The sequence below is a fragment of the Heterodontus francisci genome, chromosome 1 (genome assembly GCF_036365525.1).
Source record: "Heterodontus francisci isolate sHetFra1 chromosome 1, sHetFra1.hap1, whole genome shotgun sequence".
Lineage (NCBI taxonomy): Eukaryota > Metazoa > Chordata > Chondrichthyes > Heterodontiformes > Heterodontidae > Heterodontus > Heterodontus francisci.
Window position 1 is genome coordinate 174,421,445 of NC_090371.1, and position 27,892 is coordinate 174,449,336.

General features: G+C 44.9%; 1 pseudogene; it reads right to left on the bottom strand.

Moving 5' to 3' along the window:
• Positions 1-3,618: 3,618 nt before the first annotated feature.
• On the bottom strand, positions 3,619-14,621 carry LOC137369832 (uncharacterized; annotated as a pseudogene).
• Between the last annotated feature and the right edge of the window lie 13,271 nt (positions 14,622-27,892).

Below are 27,892 nucleotides of genomic sequence, written 5' to 3' on the forward strand. Positions count from 1 at the left end.
CAAGGGTGGTGCTGTTGTTGTATGGCGTACCGACCTCTACCTTGCAGAAGCTCAACGCCAACTCACAGACACCTCTTCCTACCTCCCTCTGGACCATGACCCCACCACCGAACATCAAGCCACCGTCCAAAGGACTGTCACTGACCTCATCTCCTCTGGAGATCTTCCCTCTACAGCTTCCAACCTCATAGTCCCGCAACCCCGGACAGCCCGCTTCTATCTCCTTCCCAAAATCCACAAACGGGACTGTCCCGGCAGACCCATTGTGTCAGCCTGCTCCTGCCCAACTGAACTTATTTCTTCCTATCTAGACTCCATCTTTTCTCCGCTGGTGCAGTCTCTTCCCACCTACATCCGTGACTCTTCTGACGCCCTACGTCATTTTGACAATTTCCAGTTTCCTGGTCCCAACCGCCTCCTCTTCACTATGGACGTCCAATCGCTCTACACCTCCATCCCCCACCAGGATGGTTTGAGGGCTCTCCGCTTCTTCCTGGAACAGAGGCCCAACCAGTCCCCATCCACCACCACCCTCCTCCGCCTGGCTGAACTTGTTCTCACATTGAACAACTTCTCCTTCAACTCCACGCACTTCCTTCAAGTAAAAGGTGTCGCTATGGGTACCCACATGGGTCCTAGTTATGCCTGTCTTTTTGTGGGATATGTCGAGCATTCTTTGTTCCAGTCCTACTCAGGCCCCCTCCCCCAACTCTTTTTCCGGTACATTGATGACTGTATCGGTGCCGTTTCCTGCTCCCGCCCCGAACTCGAAAACTTTATCAACTTTGCTTCCAATTTCCACCCTTCTCTCACCTTTACATGGTCCATCTCTGACACTTCCCTTCCCTTCCTCGACTTCTCTGTCTCCATCTCTGGGGATAGGTTGTCTACCAATATCCATTATAAGCCCACTGACTCCCACAGCTACCTCGACTACACTTCTTCACACCCTACCTCCTGTAAGGACTCCATTCCATTCTCCCAGTTTCTCCGTCTCCGACGCATCTGCTCTGATGATGCTACCTTCCATGACGGTGCTTCTGATATGACCTCCTTTTTCCTCAACCGAGGATTTCCCCCCACTGTGGTTGACAGGGCCCTCAACCGTGTCCGACCCATTCCCCGCACCTCTACCCTCACCCCTTCCCCTCCCTCCCAGAACCGTGACAGGGTTCCCCTTGTCCTCACTTTTCATCCCACCAGCCTCCATATCCAAAGGATCATCCTCCGCCATTTTCGCCACCTCCAGCGTGATGCCACTACCAGTCGCATCTTCCCCTCCCTTCCCCTGTCAGCATTCCGAAGGGATCGTTCCCTCCGCGACACCCTGGTCCACTCCTCCATTACCCCCACCACCTCGTCCCCGTCCCAGGGCACCTTCCCTTGCAATCGCAGGAGGTGTAATACCTGCCCATTTACCTCCTCTCTCCTCACTATCCCAGGCCCCAAACACTCCTTTCAGGTGAAGCAGCGATTTACTTGTACTTCTTTCAATGTAGTATACTGTATTCGCTGCTCACAGTGTGGTCTCCTCTACATTGGGGAGACCAAGCGCAGACTGGGTGACCGCTTTGCGGAACATCTCCGCTCAGTCCGCAAGCAGGACCCTGAGCTTCCGGTTGCTTGCCATTTCAACACTCCCCCCTGCTCTCATGCTCACATCTCTGTCCTGGGATTGCTGCAGTGTTCCAGTGAACATCAACGCAAGCTCGAGGAACAGCATCTCATCTACCGATTAGGCACACTACAGCCTGCCGGACTGAACATTGAGTTCAATAATTTCAGAGCATGACAGCCCCCCACTTTACTTTCATTTTTAGTTATTTTTTCTTCCTTTTTTTTGCATTCCTTTTTACATTTTTTGCATTTATTTCATTTCATCTTAGTTTGTTCAGTTTGCTTACCCACTGTTTTTTTCAGGTTGTTTTTCTTCAGGTTTGCACTTGCTGATGTTCTATATTCAGTATATTCACACCTAATCTGTACTAATGCTTTGTCTTTCAAAACACCATTAACATATTGTTTGCCTTTGCTCTGTGACCTTTTGGTCAGCTATGTGGCCTGGTCCAATCTGCACCTTCTCCTTTGTTATCTCTTGCCCAACCCCCACCTCACTTGTTTATAATCTGTGACTTTTCTAATATTTGTCAGTTCCGAAGAAGGGTCACTGACCCGAAACGTTAACTCTGCTTCTCTTTCTACAGATGCTGCCAGACCTGCTGAGTGAATCCAGCATTTCTTGTTTTTGTTCCACAAATCTGTGTTGGCTATCCTTAATTAACTGAAACTTCTCCAAGTGCCTGTTGATTTTTTTTCCTGATTATTGTATCTACAACCTTACCCACCACTGATGTTAAATTGACCGGCTTGTAGTTGCTAGGACTGTGCTTACACTCTTTCTTTAATAAGGGTGTCACCTTTGCCACTCTCCAATCCTCTGGCACCTGCCCCATATCCAAGGAAGACTGGAAGATTATGGCAAGTCCTTCCGTTATCTTCACCCCCAATTCCTTTAGTAACCTGGGATGCTAGTAGCCATCCAGACCAGGTAACTTGACCAACTTTTCCATTACCTCCTCCATTTCAATTTTTACCTTATCCATTGCCTCTCCTCCCTCCACTTCTACCAATATTTTGTCAGATTCCTCTTCCTTGGTAAACAGTGATACAAAGTACTCATTAAGCATATCAACCTTGCCCTGTACCTCTAAGCATATATTACCCTTTTTTTGCCTAATAGGCCTCACTCCACCTCTTACTACCCGCTTACTATTTACATACCAGTAGAAGATTTTTGGGTTCCCTTTTATATTGACTGCCATTCTATTATCATATTCTCTCTTTTCTAGTCTTATTTTCTGCTTCATCTCCCCTCTCAACTTATTGTATTTGGCCTGGTTCTTACTTGATGAGTTCACATGCATCATACACCCTCTTTTTTTGTTTCATCATAATCTCTAACTCCTTCATCATCCAAGGAGCTCTGTCTTTGGTTTCCCTTCCCTTTACCATTGTTGGAATGTACCCAGTCTATACCTGAAGCATCTCTTCCTTAAAGATAATCCATTTTTCCATTACAATTTTTCCTGTCAGTCTTTGGTTCCATTTTATCCTTCTCATCGTATTGAAATTAATCCTCTTCCAATCTAGCCATTCTATCTTATATCGTTCCTTGCTTTTCTGCATTTCTGGTCTAAACCTTATGATATGATGATCACTCTTCCCCAAGTGCTCCCCCACAGACACTTGGTCCACTTGGCCCACCTCATTTCCCCGCCACCAGATCCAGCATTGCCTCCTTTCTCATTGGGCTGAGAACATACTGATCAAGGAAGTTCTCCTAAACACAATCCAGAAATTCCTCCCATCCTTTCCCTTTACTCTAAAACTATCCCAATCGATATTTGGGTAATTAAAGTCCCCCAATAAACCACTTTCTTTCACATCATGGTGATTTCCCTAAAGATTTTTTCCTCTATCCCTCTCTCACTATTTGAAGGTGTATAGAATACCCCTTGTAGGGTGACAACAACCTTTTTGCTTCTCAACTCCTAACAAATGGATTCTGCCCTTGCTCCCTTAAGGACATCCCCTCTTTCCAACAATACCATGTCTTCCCTAATCAGTAATGCCATCCTTTTTTCCTTCTGTATCTTTTCTAAACACTTTATATCCTCGTATATTAAGCACCCAGTCCTCACCATTATTAAGCCACGTTTCCGTTATTGCCACTATATCATATTCCCATTTTGCTATTTGTGCTTGTAGCTCACCAACCTTATTCACCACACTTTATGCGTTTGCATACATGTATTGTCATCCTTCCTGTCTTTGCTTTCCTCATAGCCTTTCTCAGTCTACTCATATCTGATATGGAACTACTCCCTTCTCTAGTACTGCCCAACACTTTCACATTATGCACCTTCTTCCTCTTTTCTACTCCGAAATGCTGGTCCCATCCCCCTGCCAATTAAGTTTAAACCGTCCCCAACCAATTAAAAATGAAAATTTCAGTGGTTCTTACTTCTTAGAATCATAGAGTTATACAGCACAGAAACAGGCCCTTTGGCCCATCGTGTCTGTGCCGGCCATCAAGCACCTATCTATTCTAATCCCATTTTCCAGCACTAAGCATGCAGCATTGTATGCTATGGCGTTTCAAGTGCTCATCTAAATACTTATTAAATGTTGTGAGGGTTCCTGCCTCTACCACCCCTTCAGGCAGTGTATTCCAGATTCCAACCACCCTCTGGGTGAAAAAACCTTTCTTCAAATCCCCTCTAAACCTCCTGCCCCTTACCTTAAATCTATGTCCCCTGGTTATTGACACCTCTGCTAAGGAAAAAGGTTTCTTCCTATCTACCCTATCTATGCCCCTCATAATTTTGTATGCCTCAATCAGGTCCCTCCTCAGCCTTCTCTGCTCTAAGGAAAACAACCCTAGCCTATCCAGTCTCTCTTCATAGCTGAAATGCCCCAGCCCAGGAAACATCCTGGTGAATCTCCTCTGCACCCTCTCCAGTACAATCACATCCTTCCTATAGTGTGGCAACCAGAACTCTAAACAGTAATCCAGCTGTGGCCTAACTAATGTTTTATACAGCTCCATCATAACCTCCCTGCTCTTATATTCTATGCCTCGTCTAATAAAGGCAAGTATCCCATATGCCTTCCTAACCACCTTATCTGCCTGCGCTGCTGCATTCAGTGATCTATGGACAAGTACACCAAGGTCCCTCTGACCCTCTGTACTTCCTAGGATCCTACCATCCATTGTATATTCCCTTGCCTTGTTAGTCCTCCCAAAATGCATCACCTCACACTTCTCAGGATTAAATTCCATTTGCCACTGCTCTGCCCATCTTACCAGCCCATCTATATCGTCCTGTAATCTAAGGCTTTCCTCCTCGTTATTTACGACACCACCAATTTTCGTGTCATCTGCGAACTTACTGTTCATACCTCCTATATTCATGTCTAAATCATTAATGTACATTACAAACAGCAAGGATCCCAGCACCGTTCCCTGTGGTACACCACTGGTCACAGGCTTCCAATCGCAAAAACAACCTTCGACCATCACCCTCTGCCTCCTGCCACTAAGCCAATTTTGGATCCAATTTGCCAAATTGCCCTGGATCCCATGCGGGACCTTATCAAAAGCCTTGGTCTTGTTTTGCTGTCCACAAGAATACTTCAATGTGATTGTCTTCTTACACAACTTGATGATATCACTGTTGCTGAACACCTGAAGATCCCCTTGACTTGGTGCCAGATTCAAAATGACCTTGGGAGAGGGGAAATCCACACCATAGAGATGGTTTGGTCTTTGTGGCAGCTTTTCTCAAGGTCATTGGCGAGGGCCGTGCTTTGCCACTGACCACAAAATCCAAGCCAATATCACCACTACTATGAGGAATTTTGTAAATTTAGAAACATTTTATATTTCTATTATTGAGCATTCTTCATTTCGATTTGGCATATATTATTTTTAAAACTGTATAGATTATCTATATATTACCACCATTTATTACTATAATAGTCAGTCCTCATTTGTCTTAACTAAAACTTCATTTCAGAACCATATAAAGCACATGTGTGCGCATATATGTTCATGCATGTGTGTGGATGTGTGAGGGGTCATGGGGATGCAACCCTTTGTTATTGCAGCTGTCAAACCAATCTGAACAGAAATATGCCAAGGTGCTTTGAGAACACTCTTGACTTTCTTAATAAATACAATAAATACATTCATACAGAACAAACAATTTCACTGTTTCTGACACATGAAAAACAGAGCCAGTGCATATTTTACTATGAGGTAATGCTGCCTTATTTAGTGCGAATTAAAGAAAATTATACAAGAATTCAGCTGGAAATTCTTGGATTTCCATCTATTATGATATAAAAAGCTGTGGTATTCCCCAAGGGCTCCTATAGGTCCTAGTTTTTCCAATGTCGAACTGTTGTATCTATTATCTATAAATAATGTATCTGATTTCTCCCATTCAACATAATCATACAGAATGCGGCCTTATTTTTTTCTTTATGTGGGCAATTTTCTCACTTTTTAATGAATTGCTTGATATTCAGTTATCCAGGAATTTTAGCTGCCAACGGCCAAATGGTTATATGGCTTACTGCACCTTATTTTCCCTTCTGTTATTGGTTCTTGCAGAAAATAAAAGCTCATGGTGTAGGGGGTAACATATTGGCATGCATAGAAGATTGGCTAGCTAACAGAAATAGAGAGTAGGCATAAATGGGTCATTTTCTGGTTGGCAAGATGTAACGAGTGGTGTGCCACGGGGATCTGCGCTGGAGCCTCAACTTTTTACAATTTATATAAATGACTTAGACGAAGGGACCGAAGGTATGGTTGCTAAATTTGCTGATGACACAAAGATAGGTAGGAAAGTAACTTGTGAAGAGGACATAACGAGGCTGCAACGGGATATAGATAGGTTAAGTGAGTGGGCAAAGACCTGGCAAATGGAGTATAATGTGGGAAAGTGGGAAATTGTCCACTTCAGCAGGAAGAACAAAAAAGATGCATATTATCTAAATGGTGAGAGATTGCAGATCTCTGAGATGCAGAGGGATCTGGGTGCCGTAGTGCATGAATTGCAAAAGGTTAGTATGCAGGTACAGCACCGAATTAGGAAAGCTAATAGAATTATTATCATTTATCATGATGGGAATTGAATACAAAAGTAGGGAAGTTATGCTTCAGCTATACAGGGCATTGGTGTGACCACATCTGGAGTACTGTGTACAGTACTGGTCTCCTTATTTAAGGAAGGATGTAAATGCATTGGAGGCAGTACAGAGAAGATTTACAAGACTAATATCTGGAATGGGCGGGCTGTCTTACAAGGAAAGATTGGACAAGTTAGACTTGTATCTGCTGGAATTTGGAAGAGTAAGAGACGACTTGATTGAAACGTATAAGATCCTGAGGAGTCTTGAAAGGGTGGATGTGGAAAGGATGTTTCTCCTTGTGGGAAAATCTAGAACTAGGGGTCATCCATTTAAGACAGAGATGAGAGGAAATTTTTTCTCGCAGAGGGTTGTGAGTCTTTGGAATTCTCTTCCTCAAAAGGCGGTGGAAGCAGAGTCTTTGAATATTTTTAAGGCAGAGGCAGATAGAGTCTTGATAAGCAAGGGGGTGGAAGGTTATCGGGGGTAGGTGGAAATGTGGAGTAATCAGTCCAGCCATGAACTTATTGAATGGTGGAGCAGGCTCGAGGGGCCGAGTGGCCTACTCCTGCTCCTATTACATATGTTCGTACGTCTTTACCAGTTTCAAAATTAATTTCCTTAAGAATCTCCACAATGTGTTTGGAGTGTTGCTCCCCCAGCGACAGTCTAGCAAATTATCTACTTAGTTATATTGCATTTATTGTGAGTATTTGGTGCAGATTCAATGTCAACATGCCAGTGCAAAGCTGCTGGAGTGGACTGCTAGCCTGAATCATTTCATTTCCCAACAGTAGTGAAATAAATGCAGTAATTGCTAAGTACACCTTTTAACTTCCCTTTGATAAAAACTTTTTGAAAACTGTAGTGATACAGCAGCCACCTTTCACCTTCCATTGACTGACAATTCGTTCACTGTGTCCTCAGTTCTCAATCCACAGAAACTAACTTGAACAGAAGCTGGGAGGCTTCACTCTGTGCATGTGTTTGAACTTATCCATGCCACACCTATGTGAGTGGGTAATATAACCACAGTTCCCTGCTCAGACTACTATTGAAATGTTGTTAACTACTGCACCAGTAGGTGAAGTGTAATTGCAGCATAAATCAGTCTAATCTGCTAAGGATCCTTGTGGCCCACTCCAGCATGGGTATTGTGGTCACAGTACTGGATTTACATAGTCCTGTCAAAGTCAGGAAATTGTTAAAGTGCAAAGTTTATGATCAGTATTAGTGCACACAGATTGCAAACTCATTTAAGCTGTGCTAATTCTTTCAGAGTGATATAAATCAAAATCAGTCTGTTTCTTAAACAAAATGACTGATGTTTACTCCCAATGAATGAGATTTGACAGACCTGATTCATATCTCCCGGCTGCCCCTACCAATGCAGGAAGAAAGTGTTTCTGAAGCAGCATAACATACAAAGCAGGAGATGAGGAGCAAGCAGTACAATAAATTACTACAAAAAGTGCAGGAATGCATTAATGATTCTCTCACTGTACAGTTCACAACAGCAACCAGAGCGAGTTTTGTCCATGCAACAACACTTGAGATCTAATAGAACTGTGTCCATCTAAAGTAACTATGGAACAAAAATTAGTAACACAAAAAGAACTACCTTCAACATAGCTCTTCAAAAGATTTTTTGAGACTTTCAAGCTTTTATAGATGATTACTTCATTTTCCTTTAATTATTTCCCCTCTGGAGGTCACAATTTTCAATTGCAGCTCTAAATCTTAATTTCTTTCATTTGCAACATCCTGATCAGTGCTTTATTTTCTCCAGATCTGTGGAGATCGAGGCTGAGACAGTGAGGGAGAAATTATATTATACAGAATTATTGTAACAATAAACAATATTAAAAATGATTGGCAATTCCCTGTGTTCAATGCACTCCTGTTCAAAAAGAAAATGTCCTTCTGTAGCACTGATTTATTGGAGGAAAGCAACACCCTGCTGTTCTGAGCCTAAGCTGAGCCTGAACAGTGTGGAGTGCCAGATTTGGCATCTGTGTTTCTCAGCTAGAGAAAGGGGAAAAAATCTGTTAGGATTCTCATTCCTGATCATCTTCCAGGAACTCCTGGTGGAAAATACATGAATATGGAAATTGGACGAGGGCAAAATCAGCCTTACTCTGAAGTTCCCACAGGCATAAAGCCTGTTGATACTGGCTAAGCTCACACAGGTAAAATGGCCTTTTGGATAAAGTATTAGAGCACTGCCAAGAACCAAAGAACAGCATAAATATGAGCCATTCACTTTGAGAGAGGTAAAGATTAAGAGATAAAGGATGAAAATTGGAGGCCAATAACTTTGCCAGTAGGAGGCGTCTTTGTAGCCTTTTAAATTACAATATAGGCCCAGGTGAAGATGGCCCTATAACCCATTTCTTTTTAGTCATTCATGGGATGTGAACATCGCTGGCAAAACCAGCATTTGTTGCCAATTCCAAATTTCCCTTGACAAGGGGGTGGTGAGCCGCCTTCTTGAACCGCTGCAGTCCATGTGGTGTAGGTACACCCACAGTGCTGTTAGGGAGAGGATTTTGACTCAGTGGCAGTGAAGGAACAGTGATATAGTTCCAAATCAGGATGGTGTGCAACTTGGAGGGAAAATTGCAAGTGATGGTGTTCCCATGCATCTGCTGCCCTTGTTCTTCTAGCTGTTAATGGTCACGGGTTTACAAGATGCTGAAGAAGGAGCCTTAGTGCATCTTGTATATGGTACATACTGCTGCAACTGTGCATCAGTGATGGAGTGAGTGAAAGTTTAAGATGGTGGATGGGGTGCTGATCAAGCAGACTGCTTTGTTCTAGATGGTGTCCAGTTTCTTGAGTGTAGTTGGAACTGCACTCATCCAGGCAAGTGCAGAGTATTCCATCACACTCCTGACTTGTGCCTGGTAGACGGTGGACAGGCATTGGGGAGACAGGAGGTGAGTTACTCACCACAGAATTCCTAGCCTCTGTCCTGCTCTTGTAGCCAGAGTTTCTGGTCAATGGTAACCTCCAGCATGTTGATAGTGTGGGATTCAGTGATGATAACAACAACGTACTTATATAGCATCTTTAACATAATAAAAAGTTCCAAGGCACTTTACGGAAGTATTATAAAACAAAGTATGACACCAAGCTACAAAAGGAGATATAAGGTCAGATGACCAAAAGCTTGGTCAAAGAGGTAGATTTTAAGGAGTGTCTTAAAGGAGGAAAATGAGGTGGAGAGGTATAGGGAAGGTATTCCTGAGCTTAGGGCCTAGGCAACTGAAGGCGTGGCCACCAATGGTGGAGCAATTAAAATCATGGATAGACAAGAGGCTAGAATTAGAGGAGTGCAAATATCTGCAGTGTGTGACTGGAGGAGATTACAGGGATAGGGAGGGGCGAGGTCATGGAGGGATTTGAAAACAAGGGTGAAAATTTTAAAACCAATACATTTCTTGTCTGGGAGCCAATGTAGGTCAGCGAGAACAGGGGTGATAGGAGAATGAAACCTGGTGTAAGTTAAGACACGGGCAGTAAAGTTTTGGATGACCTCAAGTTTACATAGAGTAGAATGTGGGAGACCAGCCAGGAGTACATTGGAATAGTTAGGTCTACAGGTAACGAAGGCATGAATGAGGGTTTCAGCAGCAGATGAGTTGAGACAGGTGCGAAGTCGGGCGATATTACGGAGATAAAAATAGGTGGTCACAATGATGGCTGAATATGAGGTTGGAAGCTCATCTCAGGGTCAAATGTGACAAAAGGTTGTGAAAAATGGGATTAATCTCAGACTGTTGCCAGGGAGAGGAATTGAATTGGATATCAGAAATGGAATTTGGAACGGGGATCAAAAACAATGGCTTCAGTCTTCCGAATATTTATTTGGAGGAAGTTTCTGCTCATCCAGTTCTGGATGTTGGATAAGCAGTCTGATAATTTAGAGAGAGTGGAGGAGTTGAGAGAAGTCGTGGTGAGGCACAGCTGAGTGTCAGCAGCATACATGTGAAAATTAATGCCGTGCTTTCGGATGATGTCATCGAGGAGCAGCATTTAGATGAGAAAAAGGAGGGGCCAAGGATAGATCCTCGGGAAATACCAGAGGTAACGGTGCGGGAGCAGGAGAGAAGCCATTGCAAATGATTCTCTGGATACAATTAGACAGATAAGAACAGAACCAGTCCCAAGAGCAGTCCCACTCAGCTGGACAACAATGGAAAGGCATTGGAGGAGGATGGTGTGATCCACTGTGTCAAAGGCTGAGACAGGTCGAGAAGGACGAGGAGGGAACGTTTACCTTTGTCACAGTCACATAGGATGTAATTTGTGACTATGATAAGAGTTGTTTCAGTACTGTGACGGGGAGGAAACTTGATTGGAGGGATTCAAACGTGGAGTTCTGGAAAAGATAAGAATGGATTTGGGAGGTGACAACACATTCAAGGACCCTGGAGAGTAAAGGGAGGTTGGAGATGAGGTGGTAGTTTGCAAGGGTGGTGGGGTCAAGGGTTGTTTTTTTTGAGGAAAGGGGTGATAACGGCAGATTTAAATGAGAGAGGGACAAAACCTGAAGTATTGGATTTTACCAAGTCCATGATGTCGGGCTTTGCGACGTTGGTGGAGTGGGGGGGGTGGCGGGCGGCAGAAGATGGTTGTGGCAGAGGCTGACAGAGGGCCCGGCCCAATCCTCCTGGCGGCAGTGATCTTCTGCGGTGGTCCTCCAAACGCTGGGTGACGTGACCTCAATTTCAATATTTAAATCAATGACATGAATAAATTTAAATGAACTTAACCACAATCTTCCAGGCCCGCTGCGATCCTCGGTGCAGTGGCTGGCACTCCCATGCCTTCAATTCACTGTCTGGGGAAGGCTGGCATGACGTTGGTGGGGAGGGGGAGGAGTTAGGTTTTCCAGCGCGGGGCGGGGCGGGGGGTGCGGCGAAACGGGATCAAATAAATGTAATGTGTGTAGAGAATGGTGGGAAGGGGTGAACTTTAAACTTTGTGCGGGGTGGGGGTGGTCAGATTTAAAAGGTAGGTGTTTTGGGGGGAAAGGGCACATAATTAATGTCATTGTTATCAGGGGGTTGGAAAACGGCGTTGCAATTTTATTTTGTAAATTTTGGGGGGAGGTCACTTTAAAAATACAAACTTGCCGGCAGGGCTGGCTGCCCCTTAAAAATGGCGCCAGCGTTTGTGCACAGGCAGCTGACGCCATTGCCGGTAACAGACAGCCCACCCCCTCCACATGATTGGGTGGGCTGCCCCAGCTATTTAAATGAGCCACCACGCGGGAGATCGCAGCGGCTCTTTAGCTTGCGGGCCGACATTGTTTGAGCTCACCACCAAGAAGGGAGGCGGGTTCTTAAAATCCATCCCGAAGAAAGAGAACCATTTACAATATCGGCTAACATGTGGACAAGGAGGGGAAGTTGGGTGATCAGCAGTTTAGTGGGAATAGGATTGAGGGAACAAGAGGTGGGTCTCATGGAGAAAATGAGAGAGAGGGCATGAGGGGAGATAGGAGAAAAACTAGAGACAGATGTGAGTTCAGAGTTAGGGCAGCTGGAGCATTTCAGGAAGTTTGCCCCGGTAGGCGAGTGGAGGGGAGGGACACAGAAGAGGCAGCTGATGGGATGATCTTGATCTTTGTGACAAAGAAGTCCATGAGCTCCTCGCATTTATTGTTGGAAGTGAGGGTAAAGGGGACAGGGGAAAGGGGTTTAAGAAGACTTTTTGCAGTAGAGAAAAGAAGCTAAGGGTTATCTTTGCATTCCAAGCTGATCCTGGAATAGCGAGCAGTTTTAGCAGATAACAGCAGGACCTGATAGTATTTTAAGTGGTCCAGCTAGATCTGGCAGTGAATAGATAAACCAGTTGTCCTTTCAAGTCTGTGTCCCTTGGATTTAAGGGAGCGGGGATGAGGGTCGTACCAGGGGGAATGGCCAGGGTGAGAGAAACTGATCTTTTTATTGGGGACTAGAGCATCAAAGGTTGAAGTGAGGGTACAGTTGAGCAAATCAGTCGCTGCAGAAATGTTTTGGCGAACGGAGGGCCAAATGCTAGACAGTTGGGATTTTGAAAGTGCAGTTATAAGTGAATTGAGGGATAGATTCTTCCAGGGAGGAATACAGAATGAGGTAGGGTTGGGCCATGGAAGGGGGATGTGGGTGGAGAGTGATATAATGAAGTGATCAGAAATGGCCTTATCTGTAATTGATATGTTGGGACTAGCAAGACGACATAAGATGGCAAGGTTGAGAGGGTGGCTGTAAATATGGGTTGGGGCATCTACATGGAGGGAGAGATTTAGGGAGGATAAGAGGGCAATAAACCCAGGGGAGAGAGAACATGATGAGTTGAGATGGAAATTGAAATCACCGAGGATGAAAAGTTGTTTGGCGCAGAGGCAGAGCGAGAAAAGCAGTGAAGATATCTTGGTGATAAAATTTTTATTGTACTTGTGAGGGTGGTAGAGAATGAGGATTTTGAATGAGAAGTGAGGGGGTGGAACAAGGTGAGATGTTTGAAAGAGAAAGTGCCAGACGAGTAGGGGGTCAGTTGAAGGTATGATCTGGTGATAAGTGCCACACCACCATCGTGGTGGAATATATAGCAAGGCAGGGAGGCTTCACTAAGTGACAAAATGTCATCACCCCTCAGCCAGGTTTCCGTTAAGATCATGATGTCATTGCAATCATCCATAATAAAATCATGAATGATCACAAGCGAATGGATATTCTGGAGGGAGATGCGTGGAGAGGTGATGAGAACTGATCCGCTGGCAGAGTCCACAGGTTCACCAGTGGCAGAGGTGAATTGGACAGGAAGAAGATTGGCAAGATTAGCCCCCAGTGGGCGCACTGGACGAAAAGGTCGACTACAGAGTGGGATGGGGCAATTGGGATTGCTGCTTATAATAACTATCACCAAGTGCCTCAATGAGCACACTGGAGGATGCCAACAGAGGCACAGAAGGAATCTGTAGTCTTATCTAAGAGGGGATCAAGCCTTGGATGGCAACAAAAGAGCAGGAAGGTCGAGGAGTGCTGAAGGATTAAAGTAGGGAACTGAGAGGGCAGAGTACCTGAGAGGAGAGAAGTGAAAAGAGGTGAGACAATAGAGGATAGTCTAGGAGAGATAAAGAAAGAAGAAATTAAAGAGAAAGAGCAAAAGTGGAAATAGATTGATGGTCTTGGGTCCGGAGCAGCCATTGAATGTCAAGGGGTGATGGTTAGATTCTCTCTTATTGGAGATGGTCATTGCCTGGTACTTGTGTGGTGCAAATGTTACTTGTCACTTATCAGCCCAAGCCTGAATGTTGTTCAGGTCTTGCTACATGCAGACATGGACTGCTTCAGTATCTGAGGAGTTGCAAATGGGACTAAACAGTATGCAATCATCAGCGAACATCCCTACTTCACACCTTATGATGGAAGGAAGGTCATTGATGAAGCAGCTGAAGATGGTTGGGCCTAGGACACTACCCTGAGGAACCCCTGCAGTGATGTCCTGGAGCTCAGACGATTGACCTCCAACAACCACAACCATTTTCTTTTGTGCTAAAAATGACTCCCACCAGTGGAGTGTTTCCCCCCGATTCCCATTGAGTTCAATTTTACTAGTACTCCTTGATGCCACACGGTCAAATGCTGCCTTGATATTAAGGGCAGTCACTCTCACCTCACCATGGAATTCAGCTCTTTTGTTCATGTTTGAACCCAAGCTATAATGAGGTCTGGAGTCCACTGGTCCTGGTGGAATCCAAACTGAATATCGATGAGCAAGTTACTGTTGAGTAAGTGCCGATCGATAGCACTGTCGACGACACCTTCCATCACTTTACTGATGATTGAGAGTAGGCTATTGGGGCAGTAATTGGCCAGGATGGATTTGTCCTGCTTTTTGACGGCAGAACAATGGGCAATTTTACACATTGTCGGGAAGATGCCATTGTTGTCGCTGTACTAGAACAGCTTGGCTAAGGGCGCAACTAATTCTGGAGCACAAGTCTTCAGTGTGGGATGTTGTCGGGGCCCATAGCCTTTCCTGTATCCAGTGCACTCAGCCATTTCTTAAAATTACATGGAGTGAACCAAATTGGCTGCAGGTTGGCATCCAGGAGGAGGCCAAGATGAATCACTCACTCGGCATTTCTGGCTGAAGATGGTTGTAAATGTTTCAGCCTGCCATCCTATCACTGTCTTCCCATTACAGCATCTGGCTGCTTCTTAAATGAGTTTAGTGTCCTGGCCTCAAACACTCTCCCTGACAACCTGTTCCTGCAGTTAAACACCCTCTGTGTAAAGAAATCCTTCCTCACATTTGTCCTAAATTTGCATTGCACAATCCTGAATTTTGTACCCTTTTGTCCTGTTCTCTGGTGTATCGGAAAGTACTGTTCCTGGATTATTGTCTTCATCATATTTAATACCTTTCTTTTTGAGGCTGGGAATGGGCCTCATTAATAATATCGGGCACAAACTGGATGTCTTTATTTGGATTTTTTTTTCGTGTTTATATCACACAAAGCAGGCTACAACATTCCGTATTGATTAAGTTATATTCACAGCATTGCTACCCAATGTAAATATCAGAGGAATAACACTCTAGTGCAGAGCAGCACTAAATGCCTGAAATGACTTCCTTAACACTTAGACTTTGTACCTCATTGCTAGCAGGTGGCTCCCCAGAATGCAATATATAGCTTGCCCACTATGGCAAAAGTCAAGAGCTGGGACCCATTATACTTTTTATGCTGTATTTGATTGCTTTAATTTGGAGGGACTGGCACATCTGTTCTCAGCACTTTTCCCACATTGATGGTTTTTGGATGCTTCTGTCAATTAAGGAGCAGCACTGAGAAGAGACCCATCAAATTCAAACAGCAAAACCAACAATATTAATGATATCAAAGTGCATCATGGCAAATAATAACAGAGCATTGCTTGCAGAAGGCTGTGACATCAGGATATAATGGGCAAATGCTTGTTTGGATACAGGTTACCTCTGCTCCAGTGGAACTGGGCTTCTATTGTGTGGTTTCAGCTGCTGAGGTTTATGTTGATAAAGGAATTTATGCAAGCATGATCATCACATTTCTTTCATTTTTTGTCTTTGTGGAAATATTAAATGGCTGTTTTAACCCTACCCACTTAACGGGTGTTTAAAATGGGAGTTGCACGCTTACTGCTGTGTTTATCACCTGCCAACCGTTTTTTAACCACACAGTTTTTTGTTTCGGAAAAGGCTCCTGCTTCACTAACATGTAAAAGGCAGAGTCTTAGTTGGGATGCAATTCGGACCCAATGCCATTTTGATTCGCAACTGGGCAAGGCTCGCTAAGAGCCAGCCATGCCAATGAAACCGAGGCCAGAATCTTACCAAATCCCAGGTTGTCCTGCTGCCAGGACTAAAAGCATGTCCCGAGCCCAGGCAAACGGATGGCAGGATCCTGGATGGGATTTTACTGGCAGCAGCCAGTTAAAAGGCCACCACCAGGACTGCAGTCCAATTGAGAATGATGGCCCGTCTCTCAGAGCTGCCAGGCCAATCAGAGAGCCAGCTGCTCGGCAGCCTCAGCAATGACACAGATAGTAATGGCTGCAGAAAGAAGAGGGCACCTCCGTGTTGAGGTTCTCTTGAAAGCCAGGTAAGTTTTGTTTTTACTCTGCCGAGGCCAGGTATGCAGGCCTTGCAAATCAGAAAGATCAACCCTCCAGTGGCAGAGTTGGAGCCACGGGGCAGCCATTCCCACCAGGGGCCTCTCCAGGGCCATTGGTCGGCCATCAAGGAAGGACCCCACCTTCCCGTCCTCCCACCGGGAACCCACTGGGAGGCTTCCACGGTTTTACCTGGTGATCTCCCCATGTGGTGGGGGCCCGTCCTGACTCTGGTAAAATGCTGGTGGGGGCAGGAAGTGGCCGATAATTGGCCAATGAATTGGTTTAATTGGCCACCCGCCTCCAGTCGGCAGACGGCCGTACCACTGATAGTCGCGCTGTTGAGAATATCCCATGGTGGCGGGAAGACGTAGGGCTCCCCTAATGGTACCTTCCATCGCCATTTTGCGAGGCCTCTCATCTCCCAGCCTGTCTCCAAGGGGTTGGTAAAATTCAGAACCTAGTGTCAAGCAGGAATGGTACCAGAAAAGGCCAATTTAAGGTAATTTAACTTCTTTTATGGTTTCCTTATGGGCTAGGAGCAGCAGCGCACCTTTGTGCCCTACAAGGAAACCTTGCATCTTCCCAATCCTGGGTTTCCATCCTCTGAACCCCACCCCCCCCCCACCCCAACCCAACCATGATCCATTCCTAACTCACCTTCCCAAACACTTACCTCAGTGTGGATGACTGTCCTCTTGCGTCCCCAGCTATAGTCTCCTGCCACCAGAATTCCTATTCCTGCCCACCAGCCAGACAGTTCAGTCAGGAGACTGATAGCTATCTTCCAGCTGAGGCCCAAGAGTCAAAATCTCCTAGGCCTCAAGCTGTGGGAGGGACGAGCAATTTACTTCACATCTTGCCCCCCACCCCCAACCCCCCACGTCCATATGACTCCCACAGGGAGTTAAATCCCAGACTTCTGAACCACCTGATTACTGTTTTCACCCAGTGGCTGGTGCAAGTCTGGGGGAATGAGCTTACCACTACCCTTCGGGTGAAACTGGGAGGGTGGGCAGTTAATATTGCCCAGGATACTTTCATGCCCTGAAGCCATAGGCAGCAGCCCATTTTTATTTTATTTGTTTCATGCGATATGGGCATCGCTGGCCAGGCCAGCATTTATTGCCTATCCCTAATTGCCCATGAGAAGGTGATGGTGAGCTGCCTTCTTGAACCGCTGCAGTCCATGTGGGGTAGGTACACCCACAGTGCTGTTAGGAAGGGAGTTCCAGGATTTTGACCTAGCGACAGTGAAGGATCAGCGATATAGTTCCAAGTCAGAATGGGTGTGGCTTGGAGGGGAACTTGCAGGTGGTGGTGTTCCCATGCATTTGCTGCCCTTGTCGCGGGTTTGGAAGGTGCTGCCTGAGTAGCCTTGGTGCATTGCTGCAGTGCATCTTGTAGATGGTACATACTGTTGTCACTGTGTGTCGGTTGTGGAGGGAGTGAATGTTTGTGGATGGGGTGACAATCGAACAGGCTACTTTGTCCTGGATGGTGTCGAGCTTCTTGAGTGTTGTTGGAACTACACTCATCCAGGCAAGTGGAGAGTATTCCATTACACTCCTGACTTGTGCCTTGCAGATGGTGGACAGGCTTTGGGGAGTCAGGAGGTGAGTTATTTGCCACAGGATTCCAAACCTCTGACCTGCTCTTGTAGCCACGGTATTTATATGGCTACTCCAGTTCAGTTTCTGGTCAATGGTAACCACCAGGATATTGATAGTGGGGATTCAGCGATCGTAATGTTATTGAATGTCAAGGGGAGATGATTAGATTCTCTTTTGTGGGAGATGGTCATTGCCTGGCACTTTTGTGGCATGAATGTTACTTGCCACCTATCAGCCCAAGCTTGGATATTATCCAGTTCTTGCTGCATTCCTACACGGAGTGCTTCAGTATCTTAGGAGTCGCGAATGGTGTTGAACATTGTGCAACTATCAGCAAACATCCCGACTTCTGACCTTATGATTGAAGGAAGGTCATTGATGAGGCAGCTGAAGATGGTTAGGCCTAGGACACTACCGTGAGGAACTCCTACAGTGATGTCCTGGAGCTGAGATGATTGACCTCCAACTATCACTTCCTTCGTGATAGGTACGACTCCAAGCAGTGGAGAATTTTCCCCCTGATTCCCATTGACTCCAGTTTTGCTCGGGTTCCTTGATGCCATACTTGGTCAAATGCTGCCTTGATGTCAAGGGCAGTCAATCTCACCTCATCTCCTGAGTTCAGCTCTTTTGTCCATGTTTGAACAAGATTGTACTGAGATCATGAGCTGAGTGGTCCTGTCAGAACCCAAACTGAGCATCACTGAACAGGTTATTGCTAAGTGCCGCTTGATAGCAGTGTCAATGCCACCTTCCATCACTTTACTGATGATCGAGAGTAGACTGATGGGGCGGTAATTGGCCGGGTTGGATTTGTCCTGCTTTTTGTGCACAGGACATACCTGGGCAATTTTCCATATTGCCAGATAGATGCCAGTGTTGCAGCTGTACTGAGCATATAAGACATGGACCTCTGTCCTAGATTGGGACTTGAACCTGGAATCTTGTAACTGAGAGGTAACCACCAACTGAGCCAAGGCTGGCACTGCACAACATCATCAGGTCCTGGCAGCAAATTTGACTTGGGCCTGAGTGGGGAAGGCACCATGGCATTCCCACCAGATGAAGAAGATTGGAAAGCTGATAAGGCCTTCCAGGCACGTTTTTACTTTCCTTTATGGGGATTGTAGAAGCATGAGTGCTCCTCTGGGCCCCACAAGGAAGATCGAAGCTACCCCATGCCAGACTCCCATCACAAAAGCACCCCCAACTCCTTATTTACCTTGGAGCTTCTTCCCCACACTTACATGAGAGTCTTTGGATGCTCAACTTTTCAGAGACTACCTTGCAAGATGTTCGAAACTGGGCGACTGAAACTGCTGTGACCTCAAGCTGCTGCTGGCTGGCAGGGAAACTAACTGAAACCAGCAAAAACCTGCTGCTGGTTAAAGCCCCTCCTAATATTTTATATATTTAGCTCTTCATTTTTTTTCCTTCAAAAATAAGTTTCTGCAGGTTGGCAAAGCAATTGTGCAACTTTAAATAGTCAAAACTAAAGCAGAGACCAATCTTTCAGACCAAACATATAGCAACTGGACACCCAACTCCAGATGTCTTTTCAAAAACAGAGCTGAAATCAAACACCATCCCATTGTGAGACATCTCAAATCTCCAGACACTGATATGGGGAAAGTAAGCAAAAGAAACAAAACAAAAACCAATGCTAAAATGACAAGTCTTGCCTCATGTTTGAAACCTTTGCAGTGCTGAGAAAGAATCATGACTGAATTTAAAGTGCACGTCAAGTCATGTAGATAAATATCAAGTTGCCGGATCAAATTTGCCATTGCTAATAACAAAAGTTGAATATTTTTTTAAAAATACTCAGGATGGTGAAGGGATTTGAGGGGGCCTTTGGAATTTCTTTCAAAATTTCCAATGTTTTACATTTATTTCCATATACTTTAAAGGACCATTAACTGCTTCTTTATGGTATGCTGTCATAGAATCATAGAATGATACAGCACAAAAGGAGGCCATTCAGCCCAACATGCCTGTTCTGGCTCTTTGAAAGAACTATCCAATTAATCCCACTCTGCTGCTCTTTCCCCAATGCCCTGCACATATTTCCCCTTCAAGTTTTTATTCAATTCCCTCTGAAATTTACAAATGAATCTGCTTCCACCATCCTATCTGGCAGTGCATTCCAGATTGTTACAGAAAGGATGTAATTGCACTAGAGAGGGTACAGCAGACATTTACGAGGATGTTGCCAGGACTGGAAAAATGCAGCTATAAGGAAAGATTGGATAGGCTGGGGTTGTTCTCCTTGGAACAGAGAAGGCTGAGGGGAGATCTGATTGAAATGTATAAAATCTTGAGGGGCCTATATGGAGTGGAGGTGAAGGGCCCATTTACCTTAGCAGAGAGGTCAGTCACTAGGGGGCATGATTTAAAGTGATTGGTAGAATGATTAGAGGGAATAAGAAGTAAAATGTTTTCACCCAAAGAGAGGAGGGGGCCTGGAACTCACTGTCTGAAAGGGCCGTTGAGGCAGAAACCCTCAACTCATTCAAAAGAAGTCTGGATATGCACCTCAAGTGCCATAGTCTGCAGGGCTACAGACCAAATGCTGGAAGATTAGAATGGGTGGATCATTTTTGGCTGGCACAGACACGATGGGCCAAGTGGCCTCTTGCTGTGTTGTAAACTTTCTATGATTCTATGATCAGAACAACTTGCTGTTGTGATGAAGGTGCTTCCACTTTTTGTTAAGTTTTTTTAAGGACTCATTTAAATTGTGGAAATGGATTTACTGGAAGGTTGAAGATTTCATAAATGCTGGACTTTGCTTTGTTGTTGACAGTTCACTGAAAGGACACTGAGATGTTGTTTGAAAACAACCTATGCTGGAAATCATGTGCTTTCAGCTCAATAAACAATGGAAACCTTGGTGACCTGGGGAAGATGTTTATAGTGAAGTCACAAGTCAAGGTTTATGGAGGTCAGGAAGTTGACTTTCTGTTTGTGGTTTGGCGATATTGTTTTCAGTTCAGTTGGGGTGTGAACTGTTTTAAAGACAGTTGGAAATCAACTTGCCAAGGAAAAAACACCCAGCTCACCTCCTTCTCTACCTCTTTGAAGAAACCCTGGAAAGATCCAGTGTGGGAGAGCTAAAATCCCTGCATTTCTCCTGAGAAGCTGGAAAAACTGCCAGATTAATTCTCAATGACATCTGAAAAGAACTGGTATTGAAAAGATCCCAGTGACCCATCTCCATATTCCCGGATGCCAGACCTAAAGGGACAACTGACTTCCTTCCATATCTTCTTTCTTCAAGAGTTAGCAAGCATTTGGCCAAAGTATTCTTTTTGTCTTTTTAGTAACAGACCCTCTGCAGCGAGAATTTCTGTCTTTTTCAGTGTGTGCATGAGGGGAATTTAAAAAGGGATTTTCAAATTTTAATCTGTGTGTTAATGCTTTGCTTCATTACTGGATAAGACTTGTTTGATAAACTAATAATTTTGTTGTTTATTAAAGAAAGCAGGTCAGTGTATTTTATTCTGGGATAAAGAGTAGAGTATATGATTGACTGCATTGGTAACTATGTAAACATTTAAATATGTGTTGTGACCTGTGGAGACGTGGAACTAGAAAAGACAGTGTACTCCTCCCACCTCGGTTGTAACACTGTTTAAAATTTCTTTCCTCATGTCGTTTCTGGTTCTTTAGCCAATTATCCTAAATCTGTGTCCTCTGGTTGTCAACCATCCCTCACTGGAAACAGTGTCTCCTTATTTACTCTGACAAAACCCTCATAATTTTGAACATCTCTATTAATTCTCCCCTTAACCTGTGTGACTCTGAGAACAATCCCAGCATCTCCAATCTCTTCACTAACTGAAGATGCTGTTCCTTGCACCTTTCAGAGCTGTTTAGCGCCACGTGAAGATGACTTTTCTTGATGACTTATTTTCAGTTTGTTAATAGTGTTGATGCTAATTAAAGCTTGCTTTGTTTATTTTTAACAGCACTTGCAAAATGCATTTACATCAATTGTGAAACCCAATGGGCAAAAACAATTGAGACAAGTTTGTAATATAAATAAGCCATTCATTTTGGGATATTTTAAAACCTTTAGACCAGCAATGCTCTAAGTAATCCTTTAATTAGCCCTTATTAGCACCAATGGACATAAATCAAGAGCCTAGCTTTAATAATTGGTGTAACTGAATGCCTGCAGTACAATTCATTTTAAATAAATTGCTTTTATTGTTAAATTAACATCAATTAAAGAATCTGGGCGACATGTTTGTCTGTGTTTTAACACTGGAAAAAGATTTGTCTAGAAATGGAATTCTAAAATCTTACTGATGACCTTAGGCTGAATTTCCTCCCACTGGATAGCAAACAGGAGCATTGTACCTGTGGAAGTCTCAAATACAAATCGCTCAAATTTCCTGCCACCAACCATTTCTGCACCCAGATTACAGGTCAATCCCCTAACTAAAGCTGTGTGTTGGGAATAGCGGGAGGAAATGAGATTGCAGTTGTAACCTTGAGAAGGCTAAAGCTCTGTACCTGCCTTCCAGCCTTTGGGCATTCTGGCAACTGGTTGAAGACAGCAAATCAGAAGCCTTCAAGGCCTGAAGATCAAGCCAGAAGACACATACTACTTCCAGCTTCTATCCTCTTGCTGTGAGGCCCCCCTCATGCCCTCCACTCTGAGGAAACTCCTGGTGCATTCCTCAATACCAAGTTCTTTTTTTTTTATTCTTTCATGGGATGTGGATGTCACTGGCAAGGCAAGAATTTGTTGCCCATCCCTAATTGCACTTGACCTGAGTGGCTTGCGAGGCCATTTCAGAGGGCAGTTATGAGTCAATCACATTGCTGTGGGTCTGGGGTCAGACCAGGTAAGGACAGCAGATTTCCTTCCCTAAAGGACAATCGCGAACCAGATAGGTTTTTACAACAATCGATGATAGTTTCATGACAATATTACTGAGATTAGCTTTCAATTCCAGATTTTTTTAATGAATTAATTGAACTTATTAATTAATTGAACACATGACCCCAGGACATTGGCCTGGGCCTCTGGAGTACTAGCTCAGTGACATTACCAGTATGCCACCATCTCCCCTAGAGCTGCTGGAGCTCTCCACTGACAGACATAGAAAACATGGAGACAGGAGGGATTGGGAATGGCATTACACTGCGTTTTCATAGGAATGCTGGATTTGCACCAATTGCACCTGTACAACGACATACTTCTACTTACGAAAGTCCTGGAAATCCTAAGGTAAAACGGCAAGATGGAAGCTTAACATAACAAGTTTCCAACCCTTTTTCCTCTCCAGTGTCTGAATTGAATGTTCCCCAGATGTTGTGATGAGAAAAACTGGCCCTCTCATTTTGATCACACTGCTATGAATGGTCAAGGGGAGGCAGTGGCGTAGTGGTATTGTCACTGGACAAGTAAGCCAGAGACCCAGGGTATTGCTCTGGGGACATGGGTTTGAATCCCATCATGGCAGAAGGTGGAATTTTAATTCAATTAATAAATCTGGAATTAAAAGTTATGAAACCATTGTCGATTGTCATAAACAGCCATCTGGTTTATTAATGCCCTTTAGGGAAGAAAATTTGCTCTCCTTACCTGGTCTGGCCTACATGTGACTCCAGACCCGCAGCAATGTGGTTGACTCGTAAATGCCCTCTGAAATGGTCTATGAAGCCACTCAGTTGTATCAAACTGCTACAAAGTGTATCAGGAATGAAACCGGATGGACCACAGAGGCGGAGTGGTTAGCACCGTAGCCTCACAACTCCAGTGACGTGGGTTCAGTTCTGGGTACTGCCTGTGCGGAGTTTGCAAGTTCTCCCTGTGACCGCGTGGGTTTCTGCCGGGTGCTCCGGTTTCCTCCCACAGCCAAAGACTTGCAGGTTGATAGGTAAATTGGCCATTGTAAGTTGCCCCTAGTGTAGGTAGACGGTAAGAGAATTGAGGGAAGGTGGGGATGTGGTAGGGAATATGGGATTAATGTAGGATTAGTATAAATGTGCTTGGCCATGTGAGCCGCATGGAAGATGGCAGGATCCCCAAAGACACATTGTACAGCGAGCTCGCCACTGGTATCAGACCCACCGGCCGTCCATGTCTCCGCTATAAAGACGTCTGCAAACGCGACATGAAATCGTGTGACATTGATCACAAGTCGTGGGAGTCAGTTGCCAGCATTCGCCAGAGCTGGCGGGCAGCCATAAAGACAGGGCTAAATTGTGGCGAGTCGAAGAGACTTAGTAGTTGGCAGGAAAAAAGACAGAGGCGCAAGGGGAGAGCCAACTGTGCAACAGCCCCGACAGGCAAATTTCTCTGCAGCACCTGTGGAAGAGCCTGTCACTCCAGAATTGGCCTTTATAGCCACTCCAGGCGCTGCTTCACAAACCACTGACCACCTCCAGGCGCGTATCCATTGTCTCTCGAGATAAGGAGGCCCAAAAGAAAGAAAGAAGAAGAAAGTATAAATGGGTGGTTGATGGTCGGCACAGACTCAGTGGGCCGAAGGGTCTGTTTCAGTGCTGTATCTCTCTATGACTGGCATAAACCTAGGCACCAGAAATGACAACGGCAAACCCAGCCCTGTTGACCCAGCAAAGTCCTCCTTACTAACATCCGGGGGCTTGTGCCAAAGTTGGGAGAGCTGTCCCACAGACTAGTCAAGCAGTAGCCTAACATACTCACCGAATCATACCTTACAGACAGTGTCCCAGAGACCACCATCACCATCCCCAGGTATGTCCTGTCTCACCGGCAGGACAGACGCAACAGAGGTGGTGGTACAGTGGTATACAGTCGGGAGGGAGTTGCCCTGGGAATCCTCAACATCGACTCCAGACCCCATAAAGTCTCATGGCATCAAACAAGGGAAAGGAAACCTCCTGCTGAATACTACCTACTTTCCCCGCACCCACCCCCCCCTTCAGCTGACGAGTCAGTACTCCTCCATGTTGAACACCACTTAGAGGTAGCACTGAGGGTGGCAAGGGCACAGAATGTACTCTGGGTGGGGGACTTCAATGTTCATCACCAAGAGTGTCTCAGTAGCACCACTGCTGGCCAAGTCCTAAAGGACATAGCTGCTAGATTGGGTCTGCGGCAGGTGGTGAGGGAGCCAACAAAAGGGAAAAACATACTTGACCTCGTCCTCACCAATCTACCTGTCGCAGATGCACCTGTCCATAACAGTATTGGTAGGAGTGACCACCACACAGACAAAGTCTCGTCTTCACATTGAGGATACCATCCATTGTGTTGCGTGGCACTAGCACCGTGCTAAACTGGATAGATTTCAAACAGATCTAACAAAGCAAAACTGGGCATCCATGAGGCATTGTGTGCCAGCAGCAGCATTGTACTCAATCACAATCTGTAACTTCATGACCCGGCATATCCCCCACTCTGCCATTACAAACAAGCGGGGGGATCAACTGTGGTTCAATGAAGAATGCAGGAGGGCATGCCAGGAGCAGCACCAGGCATACCTCAAAATGAGGTGTCAACATGTTGAAGCTACAACACAGGACTACTTGTGTGCTAAACAGTGTAAGCAGCATGCGATAGACGGAGCTAAGCGATCCACAACCAATGGATCAGATCTAAGCTCTGCAGTCCAGCCACATCCAGTCATGAATGGTAGTGGACAATTAAACAACTGACATGAAGAGGTGGCTCCACAAATATCCCCATCAGTCTACTCTTAATCACAGCAAAGTGATGGAAGATGTCGTCGACAGTGATATCAAACGACACTTGCTTAGCAATAACCGGCTCAGTGACGCTCAGTTTGGGTTCCACCAGGGCCACTCAGCTCCTAATCTCATTACAGCCTTGGTTAAAACATGGACAAAAGAGCTGAACTCAAGAGGTGAGGTGAGAGTGACTGCCCTTGACATTAAGGCAGAATTTGACTGAGTATGGCATCAAGGAGCCCCAGCAAAACTGAGGTCAATGGGAATCAGGGGGAAAACCCTCTGCTGGCTGGAGTCATACCTAGCGCAAAGGAAGATGGTTGTGGTTGTTGGAGGTCAATCATCTCAGCTCCAGGACATCAGTGCAGGAGTTCCTCACGGTAGTGTCCTAGGCCCAACTATCTTCAGCTGCTTCATCAATGACCTTCCTTCAATCATAAGGTCAGAAGTGGGGATGTTCGCTGATGATTGCACAATGTTCAACACCATTCACGACTCCTAAGATACTGAAGCAGTCCGTGTAGAAATGTAACAAAGCCTGGACAATATCCAGGCTTGGGCTGATAAGTGGCAAGTAACATTCGCGCCACACAAGTGCCAGGCAATGACCATCTCCAACAAGAGAGAATCGAACCATCTCCCCTTGACATTCAACGGCATTACCATCGCTCCTCAGACAGCACCTTCCAAACCCGCGACCTCTACCAACTAGAAGGACAAGGGCAGCAAATGCATGGGAACACCACCACCTGCAAGTTCCCCTCCAAGTCACACACCATCCTGACTTGGAACTATTTCGCCGTTCCTTCACTGTCGCTGGGTCAAAATCCTGGAACTCCCTTCCTAACAACACTGTGGGTGTACCTACCCCAAATGGACTGCAGCGGTTCAAGAAGGCATCTCACCACCACCTTCTCAAGGGCAATTAGAGAAGCACAATAAATGCTGGCATAGCCAGTGACACCCACATCCCATGAATGAATAATAAAAAAATGCTGGCCTAGTCAGCGATGCCCACATCCCATGAACGAATAAAAAAAAGTAGCAAAGTTTACAACTGCAACATTGTTGTACAAAATTGAATTACTTTTTTCAAGTGACACAAGATCCATTCTGCCTGAATATATTCATGAAAACATCACCCAAAGGACTAAGAAGATTAATGAGCACCAAATGTAACAGGATATCCCTTAAGAAGTGCACTTTGACTGTAGAGAAGAACGATGATTTGGGTTTCTAATCACTATGCAAAATAGGAAAACAGAAATACAACACTGGAGGAATGGACAAGGAAATAATTAAAGTAAAAGCAAAATACTACGGATGCTGGCAATCTGAAATAAAAACAGAAAGTGCTGGAAATACTAAGCAGGTCTGGCAGCATCTGTGGAGAATGAAGCAGAGTTAACATTTCAGGTCAATGACCTTTCATCAGAACACTGTTTACTTAAAGTAAACTGTTTGTTAAGTAACCAGAAGAATATTCAAAAGAACATAAGAACATAAGAAATAGGAGCAGGAGTAGGCCATTCGGTCCCTCAAGCCAGCCCCACCATTCAGTAAGATCATGGCTGATCTGCCCCAGACCTCAACTCCTCTTTTGGGCCAGCTCTTCATAGATCTCAGCTCCCCGATATTTCAAAAATCTGTCTACCTCCTCTTTAAATACTTTCAATGATCTAGCCTCCACAACTCTCCGGGGTAGAGAATTCTAGACATTCACTACCGTCTGAGAGAAGAAATTCCTTCGCATCTCAGTTTTAAATGAGTATCCCCTTATTCTGTAACTATGTTCCCTAGTTTGAGATTCCCCCACTCGTGGAAACATCTTCACAACATCTACCCTGTCAAGCCCCCTCAGAATCTTGTAAATTTCAATAAGATCACCCCTCATTCTTCTAAACTCTAATGAATAAAGCATAACCTGTTAAGCCGTTCTTGATAAGTCAACCCCTTCATCCCAGGAATCAGCCTAGTGAATCTCTTTTGAACTGCCTCCAATGCCAGTCTATCTTTGCTTAAATACGGGGACCAAAACTGTACACAGTACTCCAGGTGCGGCCTCACCAACACCCTGTACAGTTGTAACAAGACTTCCCTATTTTAAACTCCAACCCCCTAGCAATAAAGACCAAAATTCCACTTGCCTTCTTAATTACTTGCTGCACCTGTATGCGAGCTTTTTGTGTTTCATGCACAAGAACACCCAGATCGCTCTGTGCTGCACTTTTTGAAGTCTCT